At 41.0% G+C, this 7,843-nt stretch overlaps 1 long non-coding RNA gene across 1 annotated transcript; it reads left to right on the top strand.

The window, feature by feature from the left end:
* Window positions 1–2,304: 2,304 nt before the first annotated feature.
* Window positions 2,305–7,112, top strand: LOC308457573. The gene is made up of 2 exons (XR_013977009.1): window positions 2,305–2,856; window positions 6,215–7,112. It is a non-coding gene; the product is annotated as an uncharacterized lncRNA (long non-coding RNA).
* Window positions 7,113–7,843: the final 731 nt, after the last annotated feature.

The raw sequence follows: 7,843 nt of genomic DNA, 5'->3' as shown, positions 1-7,843 counted from the left end.
GACCCCATATTCCCCTCCCAGAGCTACAGTCCTCCACCCGCCACCCACATGCCCTAGTGGCCCTCAGTCATTCATGTAGAATGAGAAGCAAGATATAAAAGTGATACTTCTTGTCCCAGAGTTTTAGCCTTACAACTTGCCAAGCATCTCCTGGCCCTGCATGAAAGCTCTCCTCCAAGCAGTCCATTGACTATGTTTGCTTTCACCCCCAGCAGCTGATAGCCTTGTGACTAAGTCAGTGGTTCTCAACCTGTGGGTCCCCAGATGTTGTTGGACTACAACTCCCATCATCCCTGAGCTCTGGCCTTGCTAGCTAGGGGTGATGGGAGTTGTAGTTCAACAACATCTGGGGACCCACAGGTTGAGAAAGGCTGGACTAAGAGATTTTGCAGGCTCTGCAGCTTGGCTAGAAGAACTGTTCGTCAAGGGGGAAGTCCCTCCTCCTGAACAGAATCCAGGGGAGAGAATGGCAGTTGGGAATTGTCAGTTGGGGGAAATGGCGCTCTCCATGTGTGTGATATATATATATAGGTTATTACAAAGGTTGAGTGCCACTCCCACTCTCTGCTGAGATGTAGCAATATCCCAGGAGTTCCAGGCTCTCAGCCATGGCCTTTCTATGGCCGCTGCCACCAGCCTCCTCCCTTGGGCAGCTCATAGTAGCTGCTGGAGAGCAGGTGAAGAGGAGGAAAGGCTGCCGCTACTGAGGCACAGCCCCACATGATGTGCCAGCTCTTGGTCCTCAGATACTCTTAAGACATTTGGGGCAAGCAGAGAGCACGGCTGCCCTGGGCAGGAAGAAAGGGGGAGTGGAGCGGAGCAGAGGACAGCACAAGGAATACTGATTTTTTAAAATAAAATAAAAAATATTATGTGTCCATATCTAATATTGCCCCTTTCTAAAATTTATTTATTGGTGTGTGTTTTTCCTTCCGTAAAACTACCAAGATCACAATAAAATAAATAAAATCATGATTAAGGATTTTTCTCAGGATAGTGGGGGGCTTGTGTGGGGTGTTCCACTGGTGCTGTGGCAGCGGCATTTGTCCTTCTTTTAATAGGAATTGTTGTGTGTTTGTGTGTAAAAATAGGGGGTTGTGGGGGGGGGGTCAGCATAATTCATGCTGTTCCCTGGCTTCTTTCTGCTCCCATCAGAAACCTCCATTTTCTTGGGAGAGAATTTGGTATTAACAAATGTCTTAAGAGTATCTGAGGACCAAGATAAGCTGCCCTCAAAAGCTGTCCACATTTTACCTACTCTACAGTTAAAATTCTTCTCCAGTTTTATTTCTCATACCTGGTCAAACCAGATAAGAAAATACACACATGAAATTTATATTTTAAAAAATAATGACAAATTGCACAACATGCTCCCCGGTTTAACATGATGCGTTTTAATAGGGAAAACCCCTAGAATTTTAGATGACTGTATATACCCTAGTTCATGAATGACTTTTCAGCAAAGTATATCATAAAATGTTGAAGAAATAGGTTGCATTTTCTCCTGCCATGCTTGAAGATTAATAATCCAAATGATAGAAAGACATCTGTGACCCCATTATATAAAGCAGATGTGGAAATGGATGGCATTTCTTATTTTAATAACTTTATTTATAATGTAGATAGACAAGTGAAATGTTTTCTTTCTCTGTGAGGTGAATGTAGACACTATTATCAACTTCAGAAACACTGAGCCAACAAACACCTCTGTGTGACAAAAGGCTGCTGCCAGTCAGTGTAAACAATACTGAGATAGATGGACCAGTGGTCTGATTCAGTAGAAACTAGCTTCCTCAGGCTCAGTGCATTCACAATGTGATCGTATACAATGTGTTTGGGAGAAAGGTGGGATAAAAAATGGTAAAGGGACCCCTGACCATTAGGTCCAGTCGTGGCCGACTCTGGGGTTGCAGTGCTCATCTCGCTTTATTGGCCGAGGGAGCCAGCATACAGCTTCCGGGTCATGTGGCCAGCATGACTAAGCCGCTTCTGGCGAACCAGAGCAGCGCACGGAAACGCTGTTTACCTTCTCGCCGGAGCGGTACCTATTTTCTACTTGCACTTTGACATGCTTTCGAACTGCTAAGTTGGCAGGAGCTGGGACCAAGCAACAGGAGCTCACCCCGTCACAGGGATTTGAACCGCCAACCTTCTGATCGGCAAGTCCTAGGCTCAGTGGTTTAGAGCACAGCGCCACCCACGTCCCTTGAAAGGTGGGATACAAATACCTTAAAATCACAATTGCGATCATAATAATATAACATACACGGAGACCCACAAAGACGTAAGTGTAGCTTACCTCAAAAGTGGAGAGAGGTAAGAATTATGCACATCCAGCTGATGACACAAAGCTCTACTTCTCCTTCACATCTGCAGGCATCGCAGTGGAAGTGCTGGACCAATGTCTTGCCTCAGTAATGGACTGGGTGAGAGCCAACAAACTGAAGTTCAATCCAAATAAGATGGAGGCACTAGGGTGGTTCCCTAGACCAGATGGGTGGGAGGTTGCCTGCTTTTGATGGGGCTACACTCCCTCTGAAGGAGCAGGTACGTAGCTTTGGGGTGCTCCTGGATTCTTTGATGTCACTTGAGGCTCAAGTGGCCTAAATGGCAATGAGTGCCTTCCGTCAGCTTTGGCTGGTGGCCCACCTGTGTCTCTATCTGGACAGGGATAGCCTAACTTCTGTTGTCTATGCTGTGGTGTTCTAGATGTTGCCGGACTCCCAACTCCTATAATTCCTGAACATTGGAGTCAACCAACAAGGGTCCCTTTTCTCATGTTACAAAATGTATTGTAAGGAATAGTTGCTGTCATAAACTGGCTGTCATGAAGCAGGAAGGAGGAAGAGGATCCCAGTGAGGGATGTAGCAAGCTAGGGTTGGAGAAGGAAAGGTTGGTGTATAAAGTACTCATGGGGCAACAGAGGATAGTGAGGGGGATGGGGGTCAGTGCACAGGAACCAGAGCAGCAAGACCCATCACCAGAGCCAGAGGGGCCCAAATCCCCAAACATGGCAGTCTATGAGACATAAGAAGCAGCGTATGGTATGATCTAGGAGGCTGAGGCAGGCAAAGGCCCACAGCCCAGCTGGCCAGGTGGGGCTTATTAGCTCTGGGAGGGAGTGCGTGATTCCTCAGCTGGAGTAGGCTTGGGACAGGTGAGGGTCACATGCCTCATCAGGTTCTCCATACACACTGTCCAGACTTGCAACCTGGGGAGATCACTTCGGTGCTGCTAACACAGCAGTTTGACTTCACCCCTGGAGGTGCACTCCATTGGCTCAGAGACAGATGGATGCCAACAGCAATCTGTGTTCATTAGGATTTATGGAAATCAGAGTATAAGTGTCCCAACCAGGCAGGATCCAAAAGTTTTAAGGAATAATATACTTCTGTTGAAGTAATCAGCAATTGCCTCTGCTGAGACCTGGTTTAATAAAACTTTCCATCTCAGTAGTACCAGACTTGGCTAAGTATTTGTAATTAGAGTGGATTATTAGAAAATAATCACTCTTAATGCTTGTGTGCTCTTTTAAGATCCAATACAAACTTAATCTATCAATAGGGAGTAAATTATATAAGGATATCATTAGCATTTTTATGTAAGATTAAGGGAAATGGTTTTCTTTCCTTTTTTTTGAAAGAGAATTTTAAAGCAGTTGAATAATTGGTGTAACTAAACTCTTGCATCTTTTACATAGTTTTTTTTAAAAAAAATTCAGCTAATATTTACTTTCACATGGAAAAAATTGTTACCTATAATGATTCAAATTCTATATTTAGTGTTAAAGTTGTACATTCCCAAAAGGAGAAAATAGTCATTTTAGAACCATGAAGGTAATCATAGGGCAATTAGCTACCTACACAATCATGCAATAACAACATGTTGGCAGGAACAAAGTTTTCCTATCATGGACTGCCAGTGTCCATGACCTGACCTTCTAAGCTGACCATCTCAGATGGATCCTTGATTTATCTGTAGATCCAATGTGTGGATCTTGGAGGCTCAACTTTGAAACTCTGCACTCTTTTGAAAGTAGCTTGGAAACAGAAGACAGGAAACTCATGCACAGCAAAATGGGTTTTTTTCACTGACAAGATTCCCTTTGGCATGTGAAAAGCACTAGTTTACTAGTGTTCTTCTGTTTCCAGTGTCATTGGCATGTTCTGTACTGCAAAAGTAAAATGCAGCATGCGTTTGGGGAGAAGAAGGAAATGACATGCAGCTGAAGGGCGTAGCTGACATCTGCATTGCTCATGCAGTTTGGATCAGGTTGTCTTGGCAGAAAGGAGTTAAGAGTAAAGATCAGGTGAACCTTGCCTTCCATCTTAATCTCCTCCAACTGACTCAAAATAAGTAGTGTTATCTTTAAGCCTGTCATGATATTAGGAAATAGTTTGACTTATGCTGAGGCAATCCAGACTAAATCAGGCTTGATTTGTCTGCCACATTGCACTAATAACCTATCCTTTGCCTATCCCATCTGCTTGCTTTGGGTTGAATGCAGGAAAGTCATTGAGTACGAAGAACACCTTCTGCAATAGAATGTCCTTTCCTTCTCCTCCCCCAGAAGATTGAGGGGACCCCCAGAGAAGATGGCAACTTCCTATGTTCTTTGCAAAGTCTACTGAAAGAAAAAGCCATCTACTGATGACTTAAAGTCAATTTTGCATTAGGAAGTCAATTTTCTTATACTGATGAATATGTTTGTTAGCAGCATCTACCTGATGGAATATGAATTCACATTTTAGCAAGCAAGTCAACAAAGGAGGTTAACACTTCTGTTGAGCCTTCCTAACTACATGTCCATATTTCAAAAATTTAGCACTTTATCCTGCATTACCCTTGGTTGATATCTCCTTACACATTCTCATATTTGTACAGCTTATTCAAACATTTCTGATATTTGCTAAAACATATCTCCATACCAGATTAAAACAGCCATCTGAATCTTTTTTTAAAAAAGAAAATCTTTGGAAATGGGAGAAAATCTACTCTGCTGAACTACTGAGATATGAAATAATAGCATTCACTACGTATTATTTTCATCAAATTTTAAATTGCACTTCTGAGCCTCTTCTTTCTATTACTTCTCATTTAAATAATCTTCTCTCTTCAACCAATAATAAACCACCCTTTTCAGAAAAGTGTACCTGCAAAATCTTGAACCCTCAATTGTGTTTTGATTATGGAACCTCATTTTACTAACCCATTGTTTTTAAACAAACTTGATTGAATTATTTTAAAACAATGATCAAATATAAAGTGTTGTCTTCCAAGACAAAAAAACCCATGATGTTAAGTCTTGTAAACAGTCATCCACATGGCCTCAAAACAAGCTTGGAAAGTATTTTACATTACAAATTAAGCTCACATCAGTACTGTCTCTTTTATAGCAAAACAGAGTTAGAACATCATCATCTTTCGAGACCAAATGCAAGAAAGACAATTTTGCATTTAAATCATATATGAAGGCCCACATATTTTCTCAAATACATTACAATAGTCACAGACCCCATAGTCAGATAGTATAAAATACTACAGTGGAAAGTATGCACTCTCTAGATTCACACCATTTCGTCAAAACTCTTGTTAATAAATAGTTTGCAACTATTTTCCCCTCTTTTGCTTTGAACAATAACCTTTGTGAAACATGATGCTTGGCTATGTAACAATTTTGCAGCAGTAAAAATGAGAGAAGAGAGTTTCATCCATCCATTTCCCATATGAATGTGTCTGTGGTTTGTTTTGGAGGATCATATATTGGCTTATTAAATCAAAACATGCACGAGGCTTTGCCCCTGGTCCATGCTTGTGTAACTATTTTTTTATGATTATTTTTACTCACCAAAAGTCTTGATTAAGGGTCTCTGAAGGGACTCACAGCAAATGATTTCTATAGAGGCAAATAACACAGAACTCTCAAATGTCGAACAGCAGTGCATAAGGATTTTACACAAATGATCTAATTTACACAAGTGCCATAAATTAACAAAATAGAGCACCACCCTCCCGAAGTTCAGTTTGAAAAGCAGCACCTTGATCACTATGTATCCTTCTACGAAACTCATAGTGATTAATAAGTTTCAGCCTTGATAAAGTGAGACAACAGTGGTTACACTTGCATCTATCCTTCCCTCCTCCCTCCACAGTTTGCTACAGTAATCCAGGAAATATTCTATTAACCATAGTTTCCTGTTTCTTCCAAACCAGGAAGCCAACCTGTTAGCTGAAGTTGGTTTAAGGCCCTGGATTGTTCCAAACCTGATGACTATCATTTCCAAGTTTGGACAAAATGGGAAACTATGGTTTCCTGAAGATCAGGCCGAGAAGGGAGGAGGGAATGTCATCACAGGAGTTGTTCATATGATGGCAGATTAAGTTGTGAGATGATCATCCAAGCACAGTTAATGTGTATGAATTTTTAAAAGCAACAGTCTGGTGGCTGTTTAAAGAGAAACAGATTTATGTTTCAGGCTAACCAGAGTGGCTGGGGCGACCCAGTCAGATGGGTGGGGTATAAGTACTAAATTATTATTATAATGTATTATGACTAGCAACGACAGTGACCAAATACAGGTGGGTGACACTGTATAGACTAGTTTTTACCCATGCCCACATCTCCTATTCAACCAAGAACCAAAATGAATGTTCTAGCATTTCATTGGTCTTTCAAGGTGCTTTTTGAAATGTCTCGCACTTGACATCTTACTGATTTCAGGCCAATTATGCAATAGATGAGAGATTCGTGATGAATCATCAGTGTATTTCAATATAACCTCCTCCCCACCCAGCCCAATTCACTGTTGCTTTTTAAAAAAGTGTAGGAGAAGTGCTCTTCTGCCAGAACAAAAAATCTGCAATAAGAGTCATTAAGTGTGTAATGTATTCAGCCTCTCACTGTGACTAAGAGGCAATGTGGGAATTGTGAAAGTGAAGAATAGCAAAGGCAATAGTTCAACTTCATTGATTCACTGGGTGTCAGCTGTTAGAGAAATTAGAAATAGGCATCTGCAAGTGGAAATATATGGGGAGGAAGAATAATGATCTGTGTATTTTGTTCATTACATGCATCTCTTTTTTAAACAATAAAAACTCTTCCGAGACTGAATATTGTATTCCAACTTTTACTTTCTTTATTCTTCTCTATAATTTGTTCAACACATGAATTCTATTTTTTGCACTCATGTTAATATTTCATCTTGCCTTACTTAAGTCCCTGCAAGTCATTATCTGACTGTTATTAATTACTACTGGCAGAGATCCGATTTAAGGCATTGAAGTTAGGAAAATACTATTGTTATTGATGGTTTTTTTTAAAAAAAGTACAATACTTTCCTCAGACCAATCCACAGCAGCTAAAAATGGTGCTTTGTTTTAATATAGAATTGCTAGCTGCCTCTGGTTCTCTGTAGAGCATCTTTCTGGGTGTGGAAAATGATATCCTCTGCTCAGGCCTCTGCTAGCAGAACATTTGCTCTTATTAGCTGGCTAACTACATCTCTCTCTCTCTCTCTCTCTCTCTCTCTCTCTCTCTCTCACACACACACACACACACACACACACACACACGGCAAGGAACAGGGAGAACAGGAAGCTGCCCATAGTGGCACTTGCCACATTGCATACCTAATGTAAACACAATGCACAACCTCCTCTCCCTTCCTTAACCACTTCAAATATTCCTCCCAGAAAATCACCATTCCGTTTCATTCCAAATTCATTCCTGAAAAAATTGTACTCAGTATGAACCTGTTTTTACACAACAGTCAACATACAGTATATTGGTTTATTCATTCTGCTGTTCAACTAGCTTTAACATTTCTGGGTTTGATTCACTTC

The sequence above is a fragment of the Podarcis pityusensis genome (genome assembly GCF_964106645.2).
Source record: "Podarcis pityusensis genome assembly, chromosome: 10".
Lineage (NCBI taxonomy): Eukaryota > Metazoa > Chordata > Lepidosauria > Squamata > Lacertidae > Podarcis > Podarcis pityusensis.
The sequence above is the reverse complement of the archived record's forward strand: the minus strand, read 5'-3'. Positions and strand labels throughout refer to the sequence as shown.